The 25,075-nt window shown below is 41.4% G+C and overlaps 1 long non-coding RNA gene and 1 pseudogene across 1 annotated transcript in view; both read left to right on the top strand.

The window, feature by feature from the left end:
• The window catches only part of LOC116283503 (uncharacterized), a 173,981-nt gene that overhangs the window by 124,892 nt on the left and 24,014 nt on the right, over positions 1-25,075 (top strand). Inside the window, exon 3 of the long non-coding RNA XR_004193134.2 lies at positions 16,521-16,588. This is a non-coding gene — a long non-coding RNA (uncharacterized lncRNA). The remainder of the gene's footprint in view (positions 1-16,520; positions 16,589-25,075) is intronic.
• Positions 242-986, top strand: LOC102531826 (small ribosomal subunit protein uS3-like; annotated as a pseudogene).

Below are 25,075 nucleotides of genomic sequence, written 5' to 3'. Positions count from 1 at the left end.
TGGCCTGGAATTCCCTTTGCCTCCTTTACTTGGAAAACTTCTACTGCAGTCAAGTTTCAGGAAACACAACTCAGGAATAGGGTAGTTAAAGTAAGTGCAAACATGGAGAGATAGACAATACTACGTATTTAGACTACTCGAATTTAGATCACAGAAGTCCAAACTCAGAAAAGCTTCTGGTACATAGTACAAACTCAGGAAATATTAGTAGCTTTCCCTTATGGCAGCATGTGGCGGCAAGATGGCGGTACAAATTTCTAAGATGAGCAAATTTGTCACCAATGACATCTTCAAAGCTGAACTGAGTGATTTTCTCACTCATGAGCTGGCTAGCTGAGATCTGAGTTATACCAACCAGGACAGAAATCATTATGCTGGCCACCAGGATGCAGAATGTTTTTGGTGAGAAGGGCCAGCAGATCTGGAATAGATTGCTGTGGTTCAAAACAGATTTGGGTTCTCTGAGGGCAATATAGAACTTTATACTGAAAATGTGGCCACACGGGGTCTGTGTGCCATTGCCCAGGCAGAGTTCTGCATTATAGACTCCTACGAGGACTTGTTGTGCAGAGGATGGCCTGCTATGATGTGCTGCAGTTCATCATGGAGAGTGGGGCCAAAACCTGCAAGGTCATAGTACTGGGAAATCCTGAGGACACAGGGTTAAATCCATGAAGCTTGTGGATGACCTGATGGTCTGGGAGCCTATTAACTACTATGTTGACACCACTATGCACCAGGAGCTGCTTAGACAGGGTGTGCTGGGCATCAAACTGAAGACCACGCTGCCTGGGGACCCAAGTGGCAAGACTGGCCCTAAGAAGCCCCTTTCTGACCACATGAGCATTGTGGAACTCCAAAATGAGATACCAGCAACCACCAACTTTGAACAGAAGGGTGAGAAGCTGGAGTCAGTACCACAGCATTATGGGGTCTCCTTGGCAGCTGGACTTGGAGTCTGGATGTTGCTCTATAAAGACCTTTAATAAAATCTTGTTAAAAGAACCCTGGCCTGACTAGACAGCACACCCAGTATTCAGACTGAAGGGTATGTTGCCCCATGGGAGCATCGTTGCCTCATCGTTTGATTCTCAGGGCTGCCTGGCTCACAGTGTTTCTGTGCTTTCACTGAAACCCTCTTTGTTTCAGAGATGCTTGTGAGGCAAAGGCCAGAACAGGAGGACCCAGGCGGAGTTAACTGAAGAAATAACCTTTTGGGAGAGGGAGGAGTAAATCTGGTGATGGTGAAGCCTGATTGCTAACAGGACAGCACCTTGATTAACTCACCTGTAGTTCAGGATTATGGGTTTAGAAGAGGGATATATTTAAGATGATTTTTATATTGCATATAGAAAATGAATACAATGACCATTATATTCTGGGGTTATACTGAAAAAAAAGTATTAGTAGAATGAATGAAGTAGATAATGTTGTATGTGTCTAATAGTCTGGATAATTTTTGTTGGACTGTAAGTTATTCTTCCACAACCTTTTATCTGCAGTTAGGTCCTTATCTGCTTTTGAGATACCATGAGCAGTACCTCACCTGAAGTGAGACTCACTGACCTGTGGGTCACAGATCATATGTGTACCAGGCCCTGGAACAGTTAGCTAGGCCTGGGCCCACTCGGCTGGCCTTGCTCTTAGCCTGGGGTGCAGCTCTGCAGCTCATGGCCCTTTTCTGTCTCGCCATGAACTAAAGATCCTGCTTCCACAGACTGGCCCTGGGAATGGAGGTGATCCTGCCCTCTCTGACAAGGAATGTTCCTGTCCTGCACCATAGTTCAGTGGTGAAAGGCATGGGCCGTGGAGTCAGACAGACCTGGGTGGGATTCTGGTTCCTTTATATCTAAGCTTAGTGAAGGTTCTCAACATCTCATTTGTAAATTGGAACTAAAAGTAAACCTTTATATTGTGAGGATTAAATAATAATGTAGAAAAGACGATGGTGCACGTAGAGGTGATTAATACCTCTTTGACTTCTAAGATTAGGAACACCATCCAAAGCCAGCTGGACATTGGTTATTGGGGTGGATATTGGCCTTCTTGGATTCTGGTTATTGACCTTTGCAGGTCAGACCTACTGCTGAGTAAGCAGTCCTGCTTGCAGTCTATCTTCCTTTTGTTTCTCTATTCTCCTCCAGCCAGATTCTAACAAAGAAGGGATGGGAGGAGCATTTCTGTGTCTCATAATTTACCTCAGCCTTGGCCTTGGTAAGACAAAGGAGATTGATTACTTTAGTACAGAATAATTAAGTAGGCAGGGTCCAAACTGCCAATAATATCAACAAAGCAATTCATTAAGCAGAGTAGGTGCTATTGGTTAATAAACTGACTTTTAAAAAAAGTTTGCCATGGGTAAGTCAAAATTTTGCATAATTCATCTAAAGATGAGGGAGAGTTGACTTTAGTTGCCAAGTGTTTCTAGATATTGTCCACAAATGAGACAATTTCTCATTTATGTCATATAATAAATATTATTGGCAATGAATCTGAGGGTTTTTTAGAAACTGTGACCCTTAAAATCATCCTCAGATTGTGAGGAAATTGCACTTGTGTTCAGCATATTTCATTGTCTCACTCCAGTGATGTGGTAAAATGACCATAGATTTTAGAGTCAGATAGACATGTTTTTTTTAAACATTTTTTTATTGAGTTATAGTCATTTTACAATGTTGTGTCAAATTCCAGTGTAGAGCACAATTTTTTCAGTCATACATGAGAATACATATATTCATTGTCACATTTTTTTCCCTGTGAGCTACCACAAGATCTTGTATATATTTCCCTGTGCTATATAGTATCTTGTTTATCTACTCTACATTTTGAAATCCCAGTCTGTCCCTTCCCATCCCCCACCCCCTTGACAACCACAAGTTTGTATTCTATGTCTATGACTCTGTTTCTGTTTTGTATTTATGTTTTTTGTTTTCTTTTTTTTAGATTCCACATATGAGCAATCTCATATGGCATTTTTCTTTCTCTTTCTGGCTTACTTCACTTAAGATGACATTCTGCAGGAACATCCATGTTGCTGCAAATGGCATTATGTTGTCGGTTTTTATGGCTGAGTAGTATTCCATTGTATAAATATACCACATCGTCTTTATCCAGTCATCTGTTGATGGACATTTAGGCTGTTTCCATGTCTTGGCTATTGTAAATAGTGGCTGCTATGAACATTGGGGTGCAGGTGTCTTTTTGAATTAGGGTTCCTTTTGGATATATACCCAGGAGTGGGATTCCTGGGTCATATGGTAAGTCTATTCCTAGTCTTTTGAGGAATCTCCATACTGTTTTCCACAGTGGCTGCACCAAACTGCATTCTCACTAGCAGTGTAGGAAGGTTCTCTTTTCTCCACAGCCTCTCCAGCAATTTGCAGACAGACATGGTTTTGAATTTCACTCTGATATTAACTTAATATCACTGAGCCTATGTTTTCTCTTAAGTGAAATAATTTTAGTTTTCTCTGTTTTTCAAGATGGCTCTACAGATTAAATGTGATAATACCTAACAAGTGCCTTGTGTCTGCCACACCCAATTTCTATCTTCATTTTTGTCTTCCAAGCCTATATGGAGGGCATACTTATGTTAAATGAACTTGGTGAAGACTAACAGCTTCTCATCTGAAAACTACTCTGCATTCATCCCTTCACACAAGAAACGTCAGTGTTACCTAATGTTCTACAATAGGTCTTGCTGACTATCTCAGTTTTTTTCTTCTGGGCAGTGCCACTCAAGTTAGAGATAGGGGAAGGGAAGTGATTGAATTCATCAACTGGGATAAATGGGAAAGAGGAGGGTTGCTGAGCGTGTGTTGTCATGAGTGAAGTTGTTACCGTGTACTGTTCGTGGCACAAGTGATTACTGAGGGGCTAGTACAAGTAGGCACTGTCCTAGGTGCTGGGGATACAACAGTGAACACAACAGGTCAAGTTCCTGGCCTCGTGGCCCTTACGGGCTAGTGAGAGGGATACAGAAGATTAACTCAGTAAAACAGGTAGTGCTGTAGATAGTGATCATGATGTTAAGGAAAACAAAGCAAAATAAGAGGGACAAGCAGAGCTGGGGTGGATGTGGGATTTCTGTCTCATGCAGGGTAGCCAGAGAAGGGCTCTATGATAAGGTAGCATTTGGGCAGGAGCCTGCAGGAAGTGAAGGAGAGTTTGGAGATATTAAGCCACAGAATTATCCATCCAGAGAAATAAGTTGCAAAGGCTCTTGAGGAAGGAGGGAACATGGACTGTTTAACGACTATCAAGAAGATTGGTGTGATTGGAGCAAGAATGAGAGCTTAAAAGACGAGATCAGAGAAATGAGGCCTGAATATGCTCCTTTCCCCACAGGTGAAGTTTGTGGAGTGTTTTTGGTTGACAGGATAATTAAGGTGTGCTACTGTTACAGAGTGGGTGGAGGCCAATGATAATAGACGCACAGCAATAGGTACATAGTCTTGCACAGTGAAGAATTGGCCTACATCTCACCCACTTTTCAAATACATGAGTGAGTATTTGTGTAGTATAGGGCTGCCATGGTGGGAGTGATGGACTGCAGAATTTTTGGAAGCACCATTGAGATGGATCTGCTGGGCATGGTGTCCCCAAGGACTGAGTCTTGCACAATCTGTACACCTGTAAGTGGCATCCCCGCACACAGTAAAAAAAAAAAAAAGTGTTTACAGTTTTGAAGTCTGAAACTTTACTCCATTTTACATGTAAACAAAAAGTTTTTATTTTGCACCATTTTATAATTACTGGATTTCTTAGGACTCTAGCTACTATGTGGATGAAAGAAATGTGTTATTTTCTCAAGAACTTTACCAAGAGTTTTTCACCATTCTCTCAGTCAGGGTCCAATCAGGGAAGTTAAATCATATGGTAAAGTTAAACAGGAAAGCTTACTGTAAAGCACTGTTAACTATAACATAAAATTAGAATAACTGGGGATTGGTGAGTAAGAAGGGAATTGTAGGGAACGTAGGAGCGGCAGCTGTAAGAGTCAGCACTACCCCTAAGGCTAAGAGAGAACAAACAAGGAAGAACCACCCACCCTGGAGTGAGGGACTGCTGAGAGCCAGTACTTGTTGGAATGGCACAGCCCTGGCTCATTGGTTGGTAAAGAAGTTGCTGTGGTTTTGCACTGGCAGAACTTGCTCAAAATGTCCCTTTTGGAACTTTTGAAAAAGATCAAGTGTTGAGGAAAGCCATTTGTTGGAAGGGTCTCTTGGAGGTGCTCTGCTAGGACACTGAGTAAGAGGTGTGCTGGAGGACTGCTGGCTGCTGGGTGCTGCTGGTCCCTGTTCACTGCAGGAACCTGGGCATGGATAATATGTCTGTGCTGGAGGGACTGCTGGCTGCTGGGTGCTGCTGGGCACTGCTCACTGCAGGACCTGGGCATGGGTAACATGTCTGTGCTGGAGGAGTTGCAAGGGCTTCAGGAGTTGGTTGTTGAAGAAGCTGTACACACTGCAGGAGCTGGATGTCAGAGAAGCTGCTGCAAAAATATGGTTCTGAAGGAAAAACACAGGCTGCAAGAACTGTGTGCTGTAAAAAGCCAAGCATACTCTAGGAGCCTGCAAAGAGCTCACTGGAACCAGGAAAGAAATTCCCTTCCTCTGTACCCTCTACTGGCAAAGGTTAACATCGTGCGAAGGAAAAATATTTAAAGGGCCCACTCCATTTTACAGAGCAGGCAATGCAGGTAGATTTGAGGCTGAGGGGCAATAAAGTGCTAACAGGCATAACCATTTTGGAAAATCATGTCACTGATGGCAATCCGTTTGAGGCACCACTTTAACACATCTGCATTTGTTCTGGGTGGTTCTACATATAGATGCAATCCTCTGATGCTTCATTTTGTTTCCGAGTATATTCATGCCTGAGTATTTTGATCCTGAAATTTATATTATTTTTCATTAGTATTTTCCTTTTATTCCTCAGATATATAATATATGTCATTATATTACTATTTTTGAAGTTACATATCTAGGTAGACTGAATTACACGTGCTTGCCTTTTCTGACAATTTAAAGCATTTGTTATATAAAGCTGTGGTTGTTTTGATAGGGTTGGGCTAGTAGACTTTTAAGCCAATGTAAGGAGTGTCAGTGAGAGGGGAAGCCGCTGGCGGGTTTTTGAGCAGAGGAGTGACGTGAGTGGCTCCTGTTTGAAAAGCATCACTGCGGATGGCCAAGGGTGCAAGCAGGGAGACCAGCCTATTAACCAGGATCTCAAGAAGAAACGGAAGGCACATTCAACTGGGATTTTAAAGAGAATTCATTTAAGGAGCTATTTAGAGAGATGTGAGCAGGGTTAAGAGAACTAATAAGGGATGTCGAAGCACCCAGGGAAGAGCAGCAGTAGGGAATTGTCACCATTCTCGGCTCTAAAAGGAACCGAGAATTGTGCTATTGGAAGCAGGAGCTGCCTGAAGCCATGGAAGAGATCTGGCTTACAGGATCTATCACAGCCTTTGGCCAAATTAGTTTGCCAAAAAAAGAGAGAATAAATAACCCAATCTCTTCTCTCCCACCTCTTATTTTCTATAAGTGTCAAACCCAACTGGAAACCAATGGATTAGTGAGTCTGGGTCGTGCCAACCACAGGAGTCACAGACCAGAGCAGAGAAAGGCCTGGAGTGGATTCAGATGGAAAGCAAATGGAGAATATCGACTTGGGTCCATTAATTCTAAAAGAATGGCAATGTCTTCTAAGTCCTTTGGCGGATTTGTTATTACATGTGAGGTAATCTAACGATGAGGCTGATTTGTTTTAGGAGACATTTTTGAAAGATAGTCTTTCTGACCCTAGGAAGTCATAAGGAGGATGCAGTGGGGTAGCAGGTCAACAGATAACTGTACTACTTCTTCCCTGGGCTGCCCTGTAGTTCCTGGCTCTGGAATCTGTGCTCTCTTCCTCTCCCCTCATTACCCAGGAATATGTATTGTAGTCATTTTAACTGGGACTTTTACTATGAAGGGGCTGTCCCATTCTTAATCTTCCATACACTTCATCAAAACATGACATCGTTCTAAGATGGAAATGAACTAATATGAAGAAGAGATTCCTGCCAAGCCACTTGCATGGTTTAGCCATTGTTTCAATAGGATTTTTTTTTCTTAAATTTCCCAAATGCCTGTAAATATTTCAAGGCTTATCATTTAAAAGTAGGATTAGAACTATCCTATGTTCTTAGCCATTTCCAGGGATAAAAAATGACTAATGAGTAGTAACCATGAAAAGGATAAATTAATTTTGGCTTATACCCACCTGAAACCTTTCAGTGTGCAAAGATGGAAAAGGCTATCTTTTTTTTCTTTTTTCTTTTTTTAATTTTTTTGTTTAATGGGAATTGAACCTGGGGATTGAACCTAGGACCTCCTGCATCCTAAGCATGTGCTCTACCACTGAGTTATTCCCAACCCCCAAAAAAGGCTGTCCTGAGAGGTAGCAAGACTCCTTCATTGGAGGTATTGGGCCATTAACCTTGGATGGAAGTTGTAGAGCAGACTGGAGTTTTGGGTGTGTGGTTGACCCTATATTCTTAAGATCCCTCCCAATCCTGGAAGTATGCAGTGCTCTGCAGGTGAAGATGTTTAAAATTGTGACACTATCTTGCTGTTGGGTTCAGCTGAAATGGAAAGAAACTGAAGCTGAGAGAGAAAAAGGAATGAATATGAAGAAGGAAAAGTTAGGAGAAAGAAAAGCAAGAAGGATTTCATATTGATGCACATGTGGGGTTGTGTTTTACTCATTTAAAACATGATTGACAGGGCCAAGTTCTTTTACTAGGGGTCCCTTTGGAGTTGGGGCTGCCTGTCCTCCCAGGTCAGTGGGTTGGAGTGGTGACCATGGAATTCACACTCCTCATGTGCCAACATGCCAACATAGCAGCTTTGCAACAGTGCTTCCTGTCATCCACTCCTGTCCATTCCAAACTCTGTCATCTAAGGACTTTCAGCTTCCATCACATTTTCTGGGACATTGTATCAGTTTCCTATTGCTACTAGAACAAATTGCCACACATTTAATGGCTTAAAACAACACAATTGTGTTCTCTTACTGTTCTGGAGTTCAGAAGTCTGAGATGCTCTAACTGTGCCAAAATCAAGGTGTAGGCATGGTGATGTTCCTTCTGGAGGCTCTGGTAGAGGCTTTATTTCCTTCCCCTTCCAGTTCCTAGAGACTGCCTGCATTTCTTGGCTTGTGGCCTCTCCCCTCCAGCTTCAAAGCAAGCAGTGTAGCATCTTCAAATCTCTTCCTCTGACTCACACTCCTGTCTCCCTTATACAGGGGACCCTGTGATTCCATTGGGCCCACCCGGATAATCCGTGATAGCTTCCCCATCCTAACATCCTTAATCACCTCTATCTGCAAAGTTTCTTTTGTCACATATGGTAGTATATTCATAGATTCTAGGGATTAGAGTATATAGCTCTTTGGAGCACCATTAATCTACCTACCACAGAAATTGACACTTGAAATGCTCAGGTCAAGGAGAGGACTGAGATGGGGGCATGGGCTGGTGATGGTGGCAATGCTGAGCTAGCCACATATCCACCAAACTGTGAACTGTTCAGACACATCATTTCAGACTAATTCACTACCCATGGTCACAACACCATCCTAGTGAAATGGGCGTTGTGGTAGTCATTAGTGCTGATTGTGAAGTATTTTTGGCCCTCTTTTGGGCACATGGAAGGCTTGCACTTCCCTGCCTTCTTAGGGTTAGGTGTGGCCATGTGACTTGCTACAGTCCCTGTCCTGATCCTCTCCACCAGGGCACCAGTCCCTGACACTATCCCTATTCATCCAGAAAATCTGCTAGATCCTAAGACAGCCCAGCCACTTAAATCCCAGTTCGGAGGATGCTGTTCATCTATGGTTCCATTCACCTTTCAAAATTCACAGATCAGTGGTCAGAGTGAGCATGTCAGTCTGTTCTGAGAGAAAGACACTCAGAATTGTATCTTTTAAAGACCACACAACTAGTCCACTCAGCAGCCACAGCAGCCTTCATGTAGAACTCCACTGTTTTCCTCCACCCAAAATATCGTGTCCTCTTCTTTCTGCACCTCCTGGTACCACCATTATTCTAGCAGTTGGTAGAGTTTCAGCTCACCCTGAAGACCTCTGTGACCCCTTTCCTCTAACCCATGGATACCACCTGCCTGAGAAGAGAACGGGTGGGATGTACCTGTGGCAGCTGACTCCATCAGTCTTACTCATGTGCATCCACACCAGCCTTGGCCTCCCTGCTGAAATTCCACCAACTAGACTAGAGCCCCGTCATTAGCGCTGATTTCCCTGAGACAGCCTGAATATGCTTGAGAGAGTTCCTCAGCCCCATTGGCCCATTCACCCATCAGCAGTGTAGTAGACAGCCTGCAGAACAGTCATGAGAAGTTATCTCTGACTTCGGTGTGCACCAGCCTCAGCAGACCCTGCCCTGCTAGGAGAGAGCTTCTCATGTGGTGAGGTCAGCTCCATCTGTAGACTTGCAAACAAATCCAGCCCATCCACCCAATGCATTACAGAGGATGTGTAAAAACCTGTCTGTGTAATTTCCCCAAACACCCTCCTACTGGCTTTGCTCTCTCTTTAATCCAGGCCCTGCTTCCTACATCGGGATCTCTTCACATTGATGACCTATTCAGATGCATCTCTCTAGTTTCAACCTGAGTCATTTTATTTAGGATAGGGGCTTAAATGACTCCTCTGGCTCAGGCATCTGCAGCTTTAGGTGAAAGGGGCTTCTGCCTCCAGATGTCACCCTGAGTGACCCACTCCTGCAGTGACCATCTTGCCTGGCCTCCCTCCCAGTGCATGGGCACCAGCTAGTGCCAGTCTCCGAACTCAAACACTCTCCTCAGTGGTGTCAGGCCCGACCAGGGTTCACTAATAGGACAAGACTGAATTTCTCATTTTTTAAGTTGACACAAAGTCAAGACTTCAGACGTGTACTCAAGCTTACATGGGAAACTGTTAGCGTTTAGATGCATCCACTCCTCCTAAGGAAAAGAACTCAGGACTTCCCTGAAAGGGAGGCAGGGAGACTAATACCTTCTGAGAACATCGAGGTCATGATGTTCATGTTTTAAATCGTGTCAGGGCAGCCAGGATTCTTACAAACTGATGGCTAAGAAATTGCCTCACTTTTCAGTGACTTTCCAGTGCCTTCCTAAGGCAAGTGCATAGAGGGAATCACAAGCAAGTGTGGTCACTGAGCAGATGTGTGTTCCTCATTCCTCATTTATCACAGAGCTTCCGTGCAAGGAGAGGGGACAGGCAGGCAGGAATGAAAAGGGAAGGGATAAATTGGGAGTTCAAGATTTGCAGATACTAACTACTCAATATAAAATAGATAAATGACAAGTTTCAACTATATAGCAGAGGGAACTATGTTCAGTATCTTGTAGTAACCTATAATGGAAAAGAATATGAAAAGGAGTATATCTGTGTATATGTACAATTAAAACATTATGCTGTACACCGGAAATTGATACATTGTAAACTGACTATACGTCAATAAAAAAAATTTAAAATTTTAAACATTTTTTAAAAGGTCAGCTTTCATGTCCTTGATCTGCTGCCAATAAATTGGATATAATTACAATTAGGACACTTGCAAAATTGAACCAGGAAAGTTCATCCTCCAATACTGAAGTTTAAGGTGATTTCTAGTCATGGGGCAAAATAAAAAGAGGTCATTGTGAAACGACGGTCAGGTAGGATTATTGGTATTGGCGTGAGGCTTTCTAGAGCAGCGTATTTAACCCAGAGTTTGCCTGGGAACCGTCTAAGAAACAGCAGGATGCCTTGAAGACTTGTATTAGTTTCTCCAGTGTTTGTTTTCTGTGAAATTTATTCCACTGAGCCTTCAAAACAAAAATAAAAAGAATGGGAAATAGATTTTTTTATTCATTTTCAGTCAATTATTGAGACAGAAAAATTCAGATATCAGTAATTCTAGATTCTCAATATCTAGAAATTCAGAATTAATTTTGCTAGGCTCCAACTATAGAGAAACAAAATTAAGTAATAAAATAAATTAAATTTCTATCTTACCAATACACTGACTTCTGTTTCATCTTGTGATTTGCCTGGACTCCAACAAGCTACTTCTCTCCCCAAATTTTGTGTGTGTTGAATCAAAATAATTTTTTGATTATTTGTTAGATTGACTGAAGGCGTGTGAAACATTTTCTTTTAAAACACGAGAAAAAGAGCAGATGTGAGGATGCCACAGGAGTGATAATAGAAAGTACTCTTTAGGACAGCACGGGCGCAGTGGTGTATTTTGTTTCGATTTAAAATTAAAAATTGAAAATAATTTAATTCCAGTTTTTATCTCTTGTATTTGCTCTGTGGAGTGTAACCAAAAAAGCTGAGATGTTTTATTTACTATTAAATGACACTTTGGCTAAATTAAACTCTTTGTATTTATAAATAACTAGTGTCTGTGTGTGTGTGTATGCACAGAATCCAGTAGCTTTGCACCCTATGACCATGATGACATCATCTCCCCTCCCCCCACCAAACTACTCCACAAGATGGATTTTCTATTGGTAACAATTTCAGCTCTAATGGAAAGAAATATTTATCCAACAAACCACGTTACGTTAGGACTGCTAAACGAATAGCAAGGATTTGTAAAGAGCCCTAACAGACTCAAAAATCGGGATTACTGGGGTCAAGTCTCAGCCCTGACATGAACTACTGCTAACCTTGCCCGGATCACTGAGACCAGTGAACCTCAGTTTCTTCATCTGCAAGTCGGATGTGGTAACATGTCTGCTCTGGCCTTCCTGACCGGTCCGGGCCCTCACTGTGTCTCTCCTGGATTTCCTGTGCTGCTTCTTCCGTGCATCTGGAGTAGCCTGACTGCCCTCCTGCCTACTTTGGCCCAATAAATGCGTTTGCAGCATTAAGACCCTGGTGAACAACTCCTTTTCTACCCCAGCCTCTCAAGTACCCTTGACAGTGCCTTTCCTAGAAACACTAGGGACTTTCATGTTGTTTGATAGAAATGTCCTGACATCCTGTGACTCTTTGCACAGGGTCTCCTTGGCTAACCCTCACCTTCCCAAAGTTCGGGATCACGCCCTACCCTACTCCTTCCTCAGTGGCACTTGATAATGTGTTTGTGGGTTCCATCGGTGTGCACCCTGCTTGTCCCAGAGATGCCAGTGGTTGTTTTAAAAAAACACAGGGAAAGAGAGATTTACAGAAATAATAGCGATACTTTGGACATAGCTTTGCTGCTTCTGAGTTTCTGCTCGTACAGCTGTATGGATGGGCGACCGCGAATCTCACCATCTCTCAGTTTCAGATACAAGAATCTGGTGCAGTCAAGTAGCTTTTTCTTTCAGGTTAAATAAGCCCCAGTACCCGTAGTCATGATTTATAGGCCCCATTTTCCAACTCTTTAATCATTTTCTTTGCTTTTCTCTGGAACTGCGCCAAGTTCTCCATTGACTTAAGTTTCAAGCTCCAAACTGGACGTGGTATTGAAACATTCAGTAAAAGAATTATCTGCTTGATCCTATATTCAGTATTCTTATTTATATATAAATACTTGTTTCCCCTAATCAGTCTACAAACATTAACTAGGCCCTTATGCTATAGCTGGCACCGGGCTTCAAAGTTTTTGGCAATTTCAAATGATACGATTCCTTTCTGTGAAACAGGCTTTCTTTGGTGCTATTACATGAAAAACGTTAGATTTATAAGCATCTGTATGGTAGTTATTTATATAGCAGTGGAGTGGTGTTCCATGTCAATAAATATTCTGCTCCTTATCTGGTTTGTTTACATGAAATTAATTTAATAGTTCACCTGCTTTGTGAATATTACAAGTTTACTCCTCACCGCTCATTACACTGTAAACTAAAGAGGAAGCAGAAAGTGATCTAGTGATTTCTTGTTGGCGTTATACACTTTTAATTTGCTCAAATTTTGTTCTAACTTGTCTATTTTATTCCAGTTCATCTGGCCATTCAGATTTTTTCCTCTATTGTCATTAGAGAGATTTCAGGTAATGCTGAAGTATTAATAACTTTCAACTAAAGCACAGTAAAATTATATCACTACTGTATACTGCCTTATCTTTGAAAGCATTTTTCATATCTCTTATCTCACTTGATCCTCGTAAGAACCTCATTAATAAAGCAAGGTAGGAATTATCACCATCATTGTCCATTTGGTTACTCTGAGACACAAGCAGAGGAAAGGTTCAACCACGATCATACAAGTTAATGGGGAGATAAGTCTTCTGACTTTTATAGTTTTTTCTATCAGAGCTTTTCAAAGCTTGAGAAAAAATTGAACATTGCTAACATATAAGACCCCTGTATATTAAAACTTTAAGGAAAGACAAACTAAGGTGACAAACATTGTATTATATAATTTATAAAGATTGTAGTCTGGCAGAACAGCACAAAAGTAAAGATGTACATTAGTCAGGAATATCTATCTAGTATCTATCTATCTATCTATCTATCTACCACCTATCTATCATCTATGATTTATTATAAGAAATTGGCTCACATGACTATGGAGGCTGAGAAGTCCCAAGACCTGCAGTTGGTAAGGTAGAGACCCAGGAGAGCCAATGGTATAGTTCTAGTCTAAGTCCAAAAGCCTTAGAACCAGGAGAGCTGATGGTGGTGTATTTTCCAGTCTAAAAGCCACTAGGCTAGAGATCCACCAAAAAATAAAAAATAAAAAATAAAAAATAAAAAATAAAAGCCAGCGTTTCAGCTGGAGTCTGAAGGCTGCAAACGTCTAAGTTAAAAGAATCAGGCAGGAGGAATTCCCTCTTATTCAGCCTTTTTGTTCTTTTCAGGTCTTCAATGGATTGGATACAGCTCACTCACATTAAGGGAGGGCAATATACTTTATTCAGCCTACTGATTTAAATGTTAATCTCACCCAGAAATACCTTTGCACACTCCCACAATAATGTTTGGCCAAATGTCTGAGCACCCCATGGCCCGGTCAAGCTGACACATAAAATTAACCATCACAGAATACATGATGAACATTTTTTAATCCTAACAATATGCCTGTGTACCTCTGTGACTGGGTTATAAACTCACCTAGAAATAATGTCAAAATTCTCATTTTGAGGCCCTCTATGAACATTAATCATGGGCCAACTGGCCTTTCTGATCTTGTGCTCTGGAAGTCCCAAAAAATTTACATCCTCAGGTTTTAAAATTTTTTTTAATAATTTTATTTTAGAATCCTGAGGGTTTTTTTTAAATAGCTTTATCATGATGTAATTCACATACCATAAAATTCACCAAATTGTAGAATTCAGTGATTTTAGTATTTCAATAGAGTTCTGTGGCCATCATCACATTCAATTTTAGAACATTTTCATCACTGCAAAAGGAAACCCTATGTCCGCTACCAGTTTAATTCTCAGTTCTCCACTTCCCGCCTGCTAATCTATTCTGTTTCTCTATCTCTGTAAACAGTACCTATTCTGGAAAGTTAATATAAATGGGATAATAAAGTACATGGTCTTTTCTAACTAGTTTCTTTAACTTAGCATAATGTTTTTAAGAGTCATCCACATTGTAACATGTATCAATACTAAATTATTTTTCACTGCTTGAATAATATTTCATTGTATGGATATACCACAGTTCATTTATCCATGTAAGTTGATGGACGTTTGGGTTGTTTCCAGTTTGAGGATATTATGAGTAATGTTACTATGAATATTTGTGTACAAGGCTTTCAATGCATGTATTTTCTTTTTCACTTTTACTTTTTTACGGCAATATAGTCAGTTTACAATGTTGTATCAATTTCTGGTATACAGCATAATGCTTCAGTCATACATATACATATGTATATTTGTTTCCATATTCTTTTTCATTACAGTTTACTACAAAATATTGAATATAGTTCCCTGTGCTATACAGAAGAAATTTGTTATCTATTTAATATATCATTGCTAGCATTTGCAAATCTCTCAACTCCCAATTTATCCCTTCCCACCTCTGTTCCCCCCCTCTAGTAACTATAAGTTTGTTTTCTATGTCTGTGAGTCTGTTTCTGTTTTGTTAATAAGTTCATTTGTGGTTTTTTTTTTTTTTTTAGATTCCACATATGAGTGATATCATATGGCATTTTTCTTTCTCTTTCTGACTTACTTCACTTAGAATGATGATCTCCAGGTCCATCCATGTTGCTGCAAATGACATTATTTTAATCTTTTTATGGCTGAATACTATTCCATTGTATAAATGTACCACAACTTCTTTATCCAGTCATCTGTCGATGGACATTTAGGTTGTTTTCATGTCTTGGCTATTGTAAATAGTGCTGCTATGAACACTGAGGTGCATGTGTATTTTCAAATTAAAATTCCCTCTGAATACATGCCCAGGAGTAGGATTGCTGGATCATATAGTAAGTATATTTTCAGTCTTTGAGGAATCTCCATTCTGTTTTCTGTAACAGCCGCAACAAACTACATTCCCACCAACAGTGTAGGAGGGTTCCCTTTTCTCCACACGCTCTCTAGCATTTATCTTTTGTGAGCTTTTGAATGATGGCCATTCTGACTGGTGTGAGGTGATACCTCATTGTAGTTTTGATTTGCATTTCTCTGGTAATTAGCAATATTGAGCATTTTTTCATGTGCCTATTGGCCATTTGTTGTCTTCATTGGAGAGTTGCTTGTTTAGGTCTTCTGCCCATTTTTGGATTGCATCGTTTGTTTTTCTGTTAAGTTGTACAAGCTGTTTATATATTCTGGAAATCAAGCCCTTGTCAGTTTCATCATTAAATACATGTATGTTTTCTTTCCCTTGGGTGCATACCTATGATTGAATTGCTGGTTTATACAGTAACTCTGTGTTTGACACTTTGAGGAACTACCAAACTCTTCTCCAAAGCAGCTGTACCACTTCACATTCTACCAGCAATGTATGTGGGCTCCAATTTCTGATGTCCTTTATCATATACTGTATACTGGATATGATTTGCCAAATGTTTTCTCTCATTCTGTGGGTTGGCTTTGTTATTTCCCCCAGGTCAGTGCCCTGAAGTGTTCAGGGTTGTGCCCCTTCCCCCAGTCCTGCAAGGGCAAGCCAGCAGTGGGTATTTGTGTGCTGTCTGCAGGGGACTGTATGTGCCCTCTGCAGAGGCTCCCAGATGCTGTCTGTGGAGGTTCACATACCATGTTGTGGTGCACTTGTAGAGTGCTGGGACCACATGCCATCCAGTTAGAAGCCTACCGACAAGGTGTCCCATGGGATTTGGGGGCAGGCCTCTTGGTGAAATCTTAGAGCCAGTTAGTAGGCTCTGTGGCCAGTTTTTGAGCTCTGCATTGGTTACTGTGACCCCTGCCCTTTGGCCCTGTTCCTGCTTCCCTGCAGACTATTCAGCTGTGCTGGTCCCCTCCCTGCTCTGTACAGCGTAAGGCAGAAGAGGGTTTAGGGGCAATGGCCCACAAGGCTGGGGAAAATGTGTGCTCACTCTGCTCTCTCTTCCCCTTGTAGGAGAAATTGTGGGCCAAGGGGGTCTCTCTTGGCACTGAGCTATGAAGCGTGGAGGAGAGGTGACACAGGTAAGGTGAAACTCTTACATTCTTCAGTGCATCTATTCTTGTTTTTTTGTCCTCAAATGAAGTGCTGTAATCTCTCCACTGGACTCCCAGGTTCCCACAGGGGTATTCCTGTCCATGGATGGTTGTCAAAACTGATGTTTCAGTGGGGGGATGAGGGTTTGAATCTCCTATTCTGCCATCTTGCTGACAACCTGCATCTGTATTTCCCCATAGCAATTTTTTAGTTTATTTTTTTGAACTGAAGTACAGTTGATCCCCATAGCAAATTTGATGTGCGCCCCTCTGCCAAACTGGTTGAGAATTGCTGGCTTTATCAAAAGTCTGTTAGTCCTTCCCATATGTGTTTGGGTTCAGGGCAGGAAAATGTGGCTGTTTTTTTGGACACTCTTTGTTAGAGATGTGGCTGTAGTGAGATCAGAATTCTCTGGAATCCTCCCTCTACGATGATACAAAGCCAAGCCCTTTCTGAATGTGAAAGGAATGGTACCAACTTGCAGAACTGTCCAGTAGAACTTTCTGTGATGATAGAGATGTTGTAAGACCTGTGGCATAGGCTGCTGCAGCCACTAGCCACACATGGTATTGACCTCTAGAAATGTAGCTAGTATGAGTGCAGAACTGAATTTTTATTTTAATTACCTTTGAATGATTTAAATTTAAATAGCCACACGTGCATAGTGGCTACTGTATTGGACATTGCTGATCTGTAGAATCTTTTCTTTGTGAGTAAGTTGTAAGCAGTGGGGAGCAGTTTGAATTGTTGAGCAAATATCTAGCTAAAATTTTCTCTCTGGCAATTTAGTCCCCAAGGTCTTTTTAAAAAAAAAAGGTTCTGGTGGTTGATCTAAGAGAAAAAGTATTTGAAAAGATGTTCAAAAGAATTTTAAAAGTACAGATCCTTATAAATCTATAAGCTGATTTAATCTAATCATCGGTCCTCAAAATAAGTGAGTGTGGGATTAAACTTACTTGATTGAAACCATGTTGAGTGTCAGGTGTGTTATCTTTGAGAGAAGGATGAAAGTCTTGAAGTTTTGTCCTCTTTTTTTGACATCTAGAGGAGGTAGTCTCCAATATCATTTTTCCCATTTTGCCTTGAGGAAACTATATATATTATATATAAATATTTCATATATACATATTATATATATATTTGCTTATGTTTAGTATTAGTTAATGGTCTTTTAAAACATTTTCGATCAGATTTTCAGGGGTTTTGGGAAAAGATTGTCTTGAATGGCTCCTTAGGGAGAATGAACACTGTGAGTTGATTTTTTTTCCCATTTCTGAATCTTCTTGAGTATCTAAGAAGAAGTGTTGCATGAGAGATGCCCCACTTCGCAGTCAGTCTTTAGTCATTGGCCAGTGTGAAGAGTTAAATGTCTATCTGCATTGGCAGCACAAGGCTGCAATCTCTTCTGAATTCTGCTACTCTTTTATTTCATCAAAAGGCATATTTGCATATGGACTGATAAGGCACCTTGGCACTGAGATCCTGGATTGCATACAAGACTTGATTTGGCACAAGACTGATGAAAACTCAATTATGATTTATGTCTATGCAACAGAGTTTCCCAGTGATTACCTGCCAGAACCATGATAAAAGCAATGTTAGGTCTGAAGCCAATTCTTCCCTGCCATAATCTTTCCCTAGGTTTTATATTCTGTGCCCTTGCTGGACTTTTCTGAACATTTGTGAACAATAATGATTCATAAAAATGGTCCTTGGATAGGCAAACATGTCTGCAGAAGAGGGTCATCCTCTTGGTGTCTAGGTTTACTTGGTATTTAGCTTCCAACCGTTTGGGGCTTATCCAGCACCTGCTTATGTGAGTTATATTGTTCTGAGTTTTATAGGATGTAGAGAAAATGGAAAACATGGAGCTTGCCTATAGTAACCCGGAGGTCAGTCGTCCCCCAGAGATAAAGACACTAGTCCAAGACGCAATCGCCTTCTCGTATTGATGTGTTGGAGCACTATGCAGTGATGACCAAAGTGAGCTAAAACTAAACTGAGAGGCTTCTTATTGCGTGATTATTAACTGAGGAAAGGCATTAAAAATGAAAGAATTACACCTAGGTAGAGGGAATTTGGAATGAGGGTCATTAAGGGGGTTCTTGTGGAAAATCCAGCTTCCCAGATAATCAGTCTCCTGTTGAGACGGTGAGCATAGTACTCCTCATACTTAAAGACAATACTTTCATTTAAAATACCTACCACTAAAACAGCTTGAGATATCTAACGTTAACATAGTGCTGCTGAGTGCCAGGCCCTGTTCTAAGTGCTTTATACATATTGACTCATTTCAATCTCAAAACATCCCTGTGAGGAAGCTCTATGATTATCTCCATTTCACAGGCTAATTAACTGCAGACCAGGCACAATAAAAGAGTTATTTTATAGGTGGTGGTGCTGGAATTTGAATCCAGGCCGTGTGGTCCCCAGGTTCTGTGCAATCAATCACCACCTCATACGGCCTCTCATCCGTGGAGAGCAACAGAGTGACATGTGTCCTGGTTTATGTCCTGGCTTCTCAAAGAGTAAGAGTTGTCCCTTTCTCAGGATGAGGAACAGAAAGGTCACTGTTTTTTAGTTTCAAGGTCACTTACAGATGGTCAAGGTATCCTCATGACTGCCTAAAGCAGCCAATTCTGAAGAGCCTTCAGTTCTGCAGAATAAGTCGTTAGGATTGTGTCATGTCCCCCCCAATAAGATATGTTGAAGTTGTAACCGCCAGTACCTCAGAATACGACCTTATTTGTGAATGGGGTCGTCACAGAGATAATGAAGTTACTTTGTTGTGGCAGCCCCAGGAAGTTAATACAGGTTGGAAGTGGCTTTCAGGTGTGTGAGGTGGCCTCCCATTAGCTCAGGGCGATTTAAGTTCTCAGGAGTGGATGTACTTTCTGCATCTCAGAAAATAGAACAACTCTCTTGAGGGTTTTCAATCTCAAAACATCCCCATGAGGAAGTTCTGTGATTCCTGACGGTCTGACAAAACAAAATCTCACATGACCAGTTAGAACTTCATACAACTGAAAACTTATTTCCGATTTGTCCCTACTTCAAAAAAGTTACTTAAAAACATAATTTGTATCAGAATCTGAGTTTGGCTACCGCATTAGATAATGTGGTTAGACTCTAGGGAAGTTGTGTTTTTTCCCCCTACTCAGGGACCCCTCTCCCCAACTTTCCCATCATTATTTATACTACAGGTACCGCCTCACTTGACTGGATGAATAGTACCATTTATTCTGTATTCTAAAAGGGCAATAATTACTATCCCAAATTATAACCTTCCTTATTGGACAATAGCCTTATACTCTATGCCAAGTATTTGATTATCAGATTACAAGCTTAGTTTTCATAGGCTAATGGTCTATATGTGGAAAAGTAAACATCAAGCAAAGTTTATTCCTTTCAAGGCCACTGCTAACTTCTTTCTTCACTCCTAATGGGACATGTTAGGGATATCAGATTATCGCTGCACATATTGACAGTTCCTTCATCTTCATCCTCATGTAGAAGATGTGGCTGTTTGAACAGCTCAATCTAGACAGAGCCCCAGGTGTGGATATTTTTACAGAACTGGCCGTATTATGGTTCTGCCCAGATCGGGACATGGCAGACCAGAGCCTTTGGGGTTATAAAGAATTGCGTTTAGTTTTCTCTTCCTTAAAACTTGGCTCTTAATGATCTGGTTGAGCTGACTTCAGTCCCTCCATCTCATGGCAATAGAAAAAAAAGGAGCCCGAGCATTGTTGCATGAATATTATGCTCTGTTATTTCAAATGAGGAGTGGCCTGAACAGGCCTCTGACCCCGCTGACCAATTATTGTCCAAAAGAAAGGCCACTGATAAGCCTTTTAGCCTTTTCTGATTTGTTTTTCTTTTTCCCAGCAAGTTATTGTCTTTGCTAGATATTCTCATCTTTTGCCAAGTAAATAACAATCCCACACAACGTGTTGCTGCCTCCTAGACGTGCATTTCATGATGGTTTATCTTGGGACACACAGTAGGGAGTAGCCTGCTCAAAGCTGAAAATGTTCTCAGGGCTTTGCTGATGTTTTATTTTGCCTGAAATGGCGTTTGGTTATCGTCGGCTAGTTCAGACTACTGCTATTTCGGCCATGGAGTAGAATTGGGGCCTCAACTGCCTGTTCATCCGGGGCTGCAGTGAGTTTAAAATAATTTTCTAGGAATCATCCTGTCCTTTCTGTCCAGTGCTTCCTCTGCTCAATTTGTGTGTGTGTGTTGCAGGGGGTTGGGTGGCGGGGAGGCTGGCATCAGACATTTGCCTTCACGGGCTCCCTACCTTCTGCAAAGCTCCAGCTCCGGGCTCTGCTTGGACACTAGAGGATGAACTCAAGGGCACAGAGAATTGTAGTCTCTCAGTGCATTTGCCATCACCACACAGTACTGATCAAAAGCCCAGAGGAACACTATTCAGAGAGGGTCGCTAAGTTCATCCACCTCCTGAAACTCTAAATTAAATCCTCGAGTCAGAGCTGAGCAGCAGAATCTGGAACTGCTTTTGTTCCGTGGGTCATCCCTGTCTCCCCTTCCCCGTCCCCAGAAGGGCCCCCTTTTCTCTGCATTGTGTCCGTGCGCGTCCATAAGCCTGCACTGAGTCGTTTTAATGAGCAGCCCCGTGGATCTTGTTCTGTGCACTGTGAAAACGTTGCAGTGATTATTCATCACACCACCTATTTATGAGGATCCCAGGGAAAGTTCCTGTCTGGTCTGAGTCCCCAAAACAATAAGCTTCACCAGGAAATCTGGACTGTTAGTATCTCACGGACACTGCGAATTGAGTAACTGATAGGACTTCTCTTTTCGTGTTGGCTGCCAGAAAATTTAGAGCCAGGGTCATGGCTCACCTATTGCAGCACGTGTGCCGGTTCTTCTGATCCACATTTTTGAACTCGTTCCTGGCTGTGCTTCACCTCCACTCTTGTTCTACTTTCTTTTCTTGCCTCACTTTTAACTGATACTGTTGGGTCGTTGTCTATGTCTCTTGTTAGAGACTGCTTCAAATATTTTCAAGAATAGAGAAAATACAAAAATAAACATATGCATAAATGAAATAATCTCAAATAGAGTTTTGAAGGGACCGTTGCAGAGTGGTTGGTAAAGAGAAAATAGGGCCTTTCGGATGCAGGAGCCACGTGAACAAACATAAAAGTAGAGTGACTGGTTTTGTCAAGGGATCTGATAAGAAAAATCTTCCTTATTACAGTAAAAGGGATGTAGCAAAGCTGTTCAACTGAGATCTCTAAACTAGACCTTGGGAAAAAGATGCACAATACAAAGATGAAATTGCCTTTAAAATCTCTCAGACTGATATATTTTATTTCAGGAATAAGTTTGTGAAAATGTTGTGGAATGAAACCTAGAAATTCTCTGGAAAAATAAAGGACGTCGAGATGAGAAGATTATATTAGTATCTTTTAGCTTAATGTATCTTCATGTGTTATTTACATACTTCAGAAAGAGTTAGGTGACGACATTCTTCATTATTCATGCCTGCCAGGGGTCATGCCTACATCTAATTGGAAAAACTAACATTGGAAAACAGTCAACATTTCCTGGTGAGATTAGGTGTAAATAGGAAATTCAGATGAATAATGATGGCAATAATTCAAAGATAGGAAACATTAAACCTTCTTTCTTTACCTGAAAACCTTTCAATCTCAAACCTCCATTTTCTTTTTCTTTTCTTTTTTAAAATTTTTTTTATTGAAGTATAGTTGATTTATAATGTGTTGGTTTCTGGTGTACATCACAGTGGTTCAGTTTTATATATATATTATTTTTCATATTTTTTTCATTATAGGTTATTACAAGATTAAGAGGTTCCATTTTCCATTTTCATTGATCAGTTGCATGAGGTTGAGGGCTTGGTGTCTAGTTGATGACTGCTATATCCCAGGTATTCACCCCATTTACCAGAACATAAAAGATGGTCAGTACATATTTGTTGAATGAATAAATGAGTGAATGAAGGAATGAGTGAAATGCGAGGTTTAGACCATATTTGCACAATCAGGGTGAAATTGATTTGACCTTGAGGAGGCAATGACAGAGACTTGACTTTTGACCCATTTGGAGGATATAGGCTAGAGTAGAGACAGAGTTAATATCCCAAATACCTGTTTAAATGTTACCATTTCTAAGATTATTTGAAGACCTGTTTTCCTTGCCTGTTTGGCGCCTACCCCAAGATTATTGTTCAGTGAAATGATTGTCCTGTTTGTGTTAGAGTAATGAATGCTGCTGCTCTGAGGACCTTAGAGACCATTAGCCCCTCCCTGTGGAGGTGAGGGGACAGTGAGTGGGAGGTGATACCTCTGGTCCAAACCACTCCGCCCCCCTCCCACGGAGGCTGCATGGCAGGGCAGCTGTGCACACTCACTCCTGAGACAAGCAGGTCCCCACTAGAATTCTGTCTCATCTGTAAGATGAGAATCATTGTTCCTACTTCATAGGATTGCTTAGAGAATATGATGAAATAATGAATGTAAAGTACTTAGAAGAGTGCTTGGTATTATTTAAATCAACAGTTCCAAACGATGGCCAAGTTATATTATTATGAAGTAAAGCATAATTAGCTTGAGAGTTCAATGTCATCTTCCCACATAAAATCTTCCCTGATGCCCAAGTGGAATGAAATACTTCCTTCTCTAAAACACCTGTGTAGTGTTTTACACGCCTGTCACTCCTCGCCTCTCAAATAGTAACCCTTGGTAATAGTAATCTGCATGGTAGGCAATTTAAAATTGTCTGTTAATTTTACTTGAATGATTATCAATATTATCCTTCAATGAAATTAATGCAGTGGTCTGAAACCAAGGCATTGTACACGGAGATGCCTTTAATGATTAGTCCAATTATTCAAATGACGAATCTCTTGCCCTTGCTCAACTAAACAGAGGAATGATTTAGTCACACTGGTTATTTGTCTAGATAAGGCTTTTTGAGCCTCAGCGCTCCAGACATTTGGAGCTGGGTGAGTCTTCGTTGTGTGGCACTGTCCTATCCATTGTAGGGGGTTTACCAGCCCCTGAGTGGAGATCACCTACTAGAGACGAGGAGCACCTGCCTTCCTGACCAGTTGCGACAATAAAACACGTCTCCATACGGTGCCATAAATGTTCCAGTGAGCAAAAGTCATCCCCAGATGAAGACCACTGGGATAGATTATAACTTATGTTGAATGAACACTCTTCCCAAACTCTGACCATTTCTTCTCTTTGTTACACTTTGTAATAACTCTCTGGACTGTGCTTTGAAATAAGATCATGGAGTCTTCTTTCAGAGGCAACTTAAAAATACAGAATGGTAATTCTCAGTCCTGGAATGGCCAGAGAGTTGGAGCTTCAGTTCTCTGGATTGAGGATATACACCAGAGCAGCCGGCTTGTGTGCCTGTTTAAATACGTAGTGTACAGTCTTCATGTTTGCCCTTCTGTGATGTATTATATAAAGACTCTCCAGTCAAAACTACTGGAGAATGGTTACAATTCTTGCTTCCTGTAAAATATTTTTGCTTTGTTCATGAGCTTCCAATGTGCCATATTTGCCTTGTCCTTCCCAGCTGCACAGAGCATTCTGGGTCATCTGCTGTCTCTGGTGAGTAGAGAAGGACAGGGGGTTTGCGGTGACTGTGACTGTACACACATCTCAGGGTCTCCGGCCCATTCGCGGTGGCTGACACACCTGGCGCTTGGCACGTGTCCTGGAATGGCTGTGTAGCAAACTCTCAGCACCCACCCCAATGCTCTCTAGCTGCCCCACCCTGAAGACAATCAGAGCATTGTGCAGAACAATCCCAGAGCTGTTCAAAGAGCACAGCCCAGGGCCTGGGGGTGGCTGTTTATTTGTGGCATGAGATCAAGAATGGTATGTTAGTAGCTTTGTGGATGTGCTTAGGAAAGACTTGTATCAGCCGCACCTGAGGCTCTGGCCCTTTCTCTCAGCCCTCTGTTTCTGTTTCCCCTGAAAACAATGCCCTCTGTATTTGGGAGTTGGACCTGTTCTGGGAAAACATGCATTAGGAATACGTCCAAGCCCACAGTGGCCTCTGGGTCTGTTGGCACATCCCTTGGTAAGGTTGTGCGTGCTTTGTTACATGGCTGTTAGGGTTATTGATCCGGGTGGGGGTGGGGAGTGATGGGAGGATATGAGGAAGCGAAGATGGCACTAAAAAATCCAGATGCTCCCTGTCTCCATCAAAGGCCCCTGGCTCCATCCAAAACAAGGTTGAATGAACACTCTTCCCAAACTCTGACCATCCTTCAATAATGCATGTGATCTAATTAAAATAAATCACGCTCAAGTGGTAAGGGGCAAAAGGAGCCAAATTTAGACTATCCAGCACAAAATAAAGGTGGAAAAATACCCTTGACAAGGAAGACTGGCTTCAGGAAGGCGCAACAACAAATGAACCCATAACTTTTTCCAGATGTATGATTCTGACTTCAACAC

This window comes from Vicugna pacos, chromosome 15, assembly GCF_048564905.1.
Source record: "Vicugna pacos chromosome 15, VicPac4, whole genome shotgun sequence".
NCBI lineage: Eukaryota > Metazoa > Chordata > Mammalia > Artiodactyla > Camelidae > Vicugna > Vicugna pacos.
Note: the sequence above shows the minus strand (reverse complement) of the source record. Positions and strands in the feature narration are given on the sequence as shown.